This window comes from Triticum aestivum, chromosome 6B (assembly GCF_018294505.1).
Source record: "Triticum aestivum cultivar Chinese Spring chromosome 6B, IWGSC CS RefSeq v2.1, whole genome shotgun sequence".
NCBI classification, from domain to species: domain Eukaryota; kingdom Viridiplantae; phylum Streptophyta; class Magnoliopsida; order Poales; family Poaceae; genus Triticum; species Triticum aestivum.
The window spans coordinates 710,857,558-710,863,827 of record NC_057810.1 but is presented as its reverse complement, the minus strand read 5'-3'; positions in this window follow the sequence as shown (position 1 = coordinate 710,863,827).

The window sequence follows — 6,270 nt, the reverse complement described above, 5'->3', positions numbered from 1 at the left end:
GTTTATGTGATTTGGATATATAGTTACTCGTATAATTATCTTACCCGTACGTTGTTTGTTATACATAGTGCCATGGTTTTGATATCCGTCCCCGTCGGCCCTCGTCCTTGTTATGATTCGGATGTGGTATATTCTCTTTTAAAACTAGTTGTTGCATTTCGTGTTTATGACAAATTATGCCCATCAAGTTGACATAGATATTTTTATCTAGGAGGTATGTGAACCGGAAATTCCAACAGACCCTATTGTCGAGAGGCTAAATTTAGTTGAAAGAGAAAACGAGTATTTGAAAGAAAAATTGAAAAGAATTGAGGGGGAGAAGATGGAATTGGAGTTGCATGTTGCCGATGTCGTCGATGATCACAAGATCAAGATGGAGAAAATGAGGTTGAAGATTAGAAAGATTAGAAAATATGCCATTGATAGTGTAGCTTGGTATCATTATGTTGTTGGATCAATTGTTACCTTAATTGCGATCTTCATCGCATTTGTTGTTGCATTTAAATTCTTTAGCTAGAGAGTTATTTGTATGTTGCATTTAATTAAGTGTTGTATATGAACTTTATGTATGAACTTGTATTAATTTGGTCTATTCGGTGTTGTGTAATGAAGATGAGCCGACAATGGATGTATGATGACAGATGCTCTCCCGAGTTCATTAATGGTGTGCATACTTTTCTGCTTGCCGCTGAGGCAAACAAGCGGGCGGATGGTTTTATGCCTTGTCCATGTGCTGGCTGTAAGAATGGTCACAGTTACTCTATGTCAAGAACCATTCACGTCCACCTATTTGAGTCCGGTTTCATGCCCCACTATAATGTTTGGACCAAGCACGGAGAAATAGGGGTTATGATGGAAGACAATGAAGAAGAAGAGGACGACGACGGCTATCCTGGCCATGGGTTCCCTGAATACGATGATACAACAATGGGGGAAGAAGCTGAGCCGGCAATGCAGAAAGAAGCTGAAGAAGAGGCATCAGATGAGCCTGCTGATAATCTAGGTCGGGCCATTGCCGATGCAAAGAGAAACTGCGCAAGTGATCTGGAGAGGACGAAGTTGCAGCGCATGTTAGAGGATCACAAGAAATTGTTGTACCCGAATTGTGAAGCTGACAAAAAAAAGTTGGGCACCACACTTGAATTGCTGCAATGGAAGGCAAAGAATGGTGTATCTGACAAGGGATTTGGAAAGTTGCTGGTAATGATAAAGAATATGCTTCCAAAGGACAACGAATTGCCCGAGAGTACGTATGAAGCAAAGAAGGCTATCTGCCCTCTAGGGTTAGAGGTGCAAAAGATACATGCATGCCCTAATGACTGCATCCTCTACCGCGGTGAGTACGAGGATTTGAATGCTTGCCCGGTATGCGGTGCATTGCGTTATAAGATCAGTCGCGATGACCCTGGTGATGTCGAGGGTGAGCGCCCCAGGAAGAAGATTCCTGCCAAGGTGATGTGGTATGCTCCTATAATACCACGGTTGAAACGTTTGTTCCAAAACAAAGAGCATGCGAAGGCGATGCGGTGGCACGCAGAAGACCGTAAGAAAGACTGAAAGTTGAGAGCACCCGCTGACGGTTCGCAGTGGAGAAAAATCGAGAGAAAGTACTGGGAGGAGTTTGCAGGTGACCCAAGGAACGTATGGTTTGGTCTAAGCGCAGATGGAATTAATCCTTTTGGGGAGCAGAGCAGCAACCATAGCACGTGGCCTGTGACTCTATGTTTGTATAACCTTCCTCCTTGGTTGTGCATGAAGCGGAAGTTCATTATGATGCCAGTGCTCATCCAAGGCCCTAAGCAACCCGGCAACGACATTGATGTGTACCTAAGGCCATTAGTTGAAGAACTCTTACAACTGTGGAATGGAACAGGTGTACGTGCGTGGGATGAGCACATAGGGGAAGAATTTGACCTAAAGGCGTTGCTGTTCGTGACCATCAATGATTGGCCTGCTCTCAGTAACCTTTCAGGACAGACAAATAAGGGATACCGCGGATGCACCCACTGTTTGGATGATACCGACAGTATATATTTGAATAGTTGTAAGAAGAATGTGTACCTGGGACATCGTCGATTTCTTCCGAGCAGGCATCCCGTAAGAAAGAAAGGCAAGCATTTCAAAGGTGAGGCGGATCACCGGACGAAGCCTCGCCACCGTACTGGTGCTGATGTACATGATATGGTCCAGGATTTGAAGGTAATCTTTGGAAAGGGTCCTGGCGGACAACCTGTTCCGAAGGACGCTGACGGACGCGCACCCATGTGGAAGAAGAAATCTATATTTTGGGACCTGCCATATTGGAAAGACCTAGAGGTCCGCTCCGCAATCGACGTGATGCACGTGACGAAGAATCTTTGCGTGACCCTGCTTGGCTTTTTGGGCGTGTATGGGAAGACAAAAGATACACCAGAGGCACGGGAGGACCAGCAACGTATGCACGAAAAAGACGACATACATCAGGGTCAGGCCAGCTATGCTCTTACCAAATAAGAGAAGGAAATCTTCTTCGAATGCCTGCTCAGCATGAAGGTACCGTCTGGCTTCTCGTCAAATATAAAGGGAATAATAAATATGGCAGAGAAAAAGTTCCAGAACCTAAAGTCTCATGACTGCCACGTGATTATGACGCAACTCCTTCCGGTTGCATTGAGGGGGCTTCTACTGGAAAATGTTCGATTGGCCATTGTGAAGCTATGTGCATTCCTCAATGCAATCTCTCAGAAGGTAATCGATCCAGAACTCATACCAAGGTTACAGAATGATTTGGTGCAATGTCTTGTCAGTTTCGAGTTGGTGTTCCCACCATCCTTCTTCAACATCATGACGCACGTCCTAGTTCACCTTTGCGAAGTGATTAACGTTTTGGGTCCTGTATTTCTACACAATATGTTCCCCTTTGAAAGGTTCATGGGAGTCTTGAAGAAATATGTTCATAACCGTGCTAGGCCAGAAGGAAGCATCTCGAAGGGCCATGAAAATGAGGAGGTCATTGAGTTTTGTATTGACTTTATTCCTGACCTTAAGCCGATTGGTGTTCCTGAATCACGGCATAAGGGCAGACTGGAAGGAAAAGGCACGCTAGGAGGGCATCAAATAATATGTATGGACGGGCATTCTCTCACTGAAGCACACTACACAGTTCTACAGAATTCCGCCTTGGTGGCTCCGTATATGGAGGAACACAAGAATTTTCTACAGTCCAAACACCCGGAGAAGTCTGATGACTGGATTACACGCGAACAAACGAGGACTTTCGCCGGTTGGTTGCAGAAACGTGCCTTGAATGATGGTGATATTCAAAATGACCTGTACTCGCTGTCCCAGTTACCATCTTCGAATATAATGACTTTGGGAATACATTTTACACGATCCCCCAAGATAAGAAGAGCACCAACCAAAACAGTCGTGTCCACTTTGATGCAATAACCAACACGGGAAAGGAAACATATTATGGTTACATAGAGGACATATGGGAACTTAACTATGGATCAGGTGATTTGAAGGTCCCTTTGTTTCGGTGCAAATGGGTCAATATGACACGAGGCGGGGTAACGGAAGACCCGCAGTACAGAATGACAACAGTGGATCTCGACAATCTTGCGTATGCAGATGAACCATTCGTCCTAGCCAATGATGTGGCGCAGGTTTTTTATGTGAAAGACATGTCTACCAGGCCGAGAAAAAGAAAAGATAAGGAAGCGAATGGATCATACGACGAGCCAAAGCGCCACATAGTTCTTTCAGGAAAAAGAAACATCGTGGGAGTGGATGATAAGACAGACATGTCATAAGATTATGAAAAGTTTGATGAAGTTGCTCCATACACAGTGAATATTGACCCGAGCATCCAGTTAAATGATGAAGATTTTCCCTGGCTACAGCGCAAAGGGACACACGAGAAGAAAAAGTTTCACACCCAAAGATCTGGGATGTGATCGGCATGTGATCGGGAATGTCTGTAATAGTTAGGGTAGTTAATTATGTGTTTTGGCATTTGAAACGCGAAGAAATTTTATGTGCAAACAAATTCTTTTTCATGCATTTACTGATTTTTTTCCAGCTAAATGACCCTGAAATTGAAAAGCATTTGAAATGAGCTCAGAAAAGGTTGAAAGTTGGCATGGTATCATAATTTCATACAAATAGCATGTGCAAAAAAGTAGAGAGGGTTACGGCAAAAATTGGATACACTTCGTGTACAAAATGGACAATCTTTTTCAAAGTATCAGGGTTTCCGACGAAAACTGAAATGTTACAAAGGCATTTCATTTTTTAAATAACCTAAGCATTACCAAATTGAATATAATGATAAAACACACTAATATTAAACATAAGAAAAAAGAATCACTGAAAAATCTTTTTTCAAAGTTAAGTTATTCACAAACTAGTGATTCACACAAATTTCAAATAATTCAAAATTTAAACTATTCAAATTTGAAAACTATCGGCACTAACAGATCAAAGTTTGTAAATTTTTGTACCTAAAGTTAAAATATTCACAAAGAAACTCTAAATACAGCAAAAAACAACTCAAAAATAAATAAAACAAATAAAAAAGCAAAAAAAAGAAAATAAAAAAAGCCCGCCTACTGGGCCAAAGCGGCCTGCATACGACTAGAAACTCAACCTTTTGTTGGGTCAGGATGCAGGCCCGCAAAGGCCCAGTAGGCCCACATGGCAGCAATGAATTGGTAGGCCAGTAGGCCTGCTTAGGAGAGGAGCTTGAGAGAGCTGCCGCACTGGGGCTTATAAACCAGTGCGGTAGCCCTTCGACTAGCGAGGTGGGACTAAACTTGCCGCACCGCATTGCGCCAGCGCACACCTTTAGTACCGGGTCGTGGCTCCAACCGGTACTAAAGACCCCCCCTTTAGTACCGGTTGGAGCCACCACCCGGTACTAAAGGGGGGTGCGCTTCCCGCCGCTTGGCCTGGCCAAAACAGATCTTTAGTACCGGTTGGTGGCTCCAACCGGTACTAAAGGTCCATCCTATATATACAACACTTAAAAAAATCAGTTTCCCACTGTTCTTTCCTCTGTTTCCTTCCTCCGTCGCGCCGCCCTGCTCCGATCGTCGCCGCCCCTGCCCCTCGTCGCCGACCCCGGTCGTCCCCGCCCCTCGTCGCCGCCCCCGTCGACGTCGTCGCCCCGGCCGTCCCCGTCCTCGTCGTCCCCGTCGCCGCGCCCCGCCCCGCCCCGTCGTCGCCGCCCCGTCCCGTCGCCCCGTCGTCGCCGCCCCGTCCCGTCGCCCCGCCGTTGCCGCCCCATCCCGTCGCCGCCCCGTCGTCGCCTCGCCGGTGAGCTCGCCCCGGCCGCCAATGTCCACACACACACACACAATACTACACACACACACACACACACACTACACACATTAGTTTGTTTGTTATAATTTTTTCTGTTTTTTAGTTATATAAATGTTAGAAATTATTCTGTTTTTTAGTTGTATAAATATTAGAAATGTTAGTTTTATAGATATGTTATAAATTTTTTCTGTTTTTTAGTTATAGAAATATTTATAGAAATGTTAGCAATTTTTCTGTTTTTTAGTTATATAAATATTAGAATTGTTATGGAAATGTTAGTTATATAATCAGGAAATTTTAGAATTAGTTTTAGTTAGATGAATTAGATTAATGTCAAATTGTTAGAATTTGCATATATATAGAATTTTAGTTATCACAATCCAATCATTTAAAAAATGTTACTTTTTGCGGGCATATAGTATTTGTTCTCGATGATATGCCCGGCCCGCATCCTCGCCGTCGACCCGTTCGCGACAATGTCATGCTTCAGGGGACCCATGTCCGGGACTGGGCTCCGCCGGGCTGGCACTGGGAGGTGCTACCTAGGGGGGCGCGCCGCTTGGTGAGGAACCCGACCTCGGGTCCCGTCGTCGACCCTGATCTTCTTTGGTGGCGTTCGCGTGGGCCACATTCGGTGCAGAGGCAGCCGGCCCCGCCGGAGGTGGTGCGTCGCCGTGTCAGGGAGGAAGATGAGCACGTCCATCGCTACATGGCTGCTATGGACGACGTCAGGTTCTCCACTACTTGGCGGGTTCTTTGGGCAGATGACCGGAGATATGATCCTGTGATGGTTCCTTCTCTTTGGGTGTGCACCGCCCGCGCCCCAGGAACCGCGAGTGGCGCCCTAGATTCTTCTGTAGTACTCGATCTTTATTAGGTACCTAGCCAGTGATGTATTCGATATATAGTATTCGAGACGATGTATTCGAGATTATATATATTAAGACGATGATGTATTCGAGA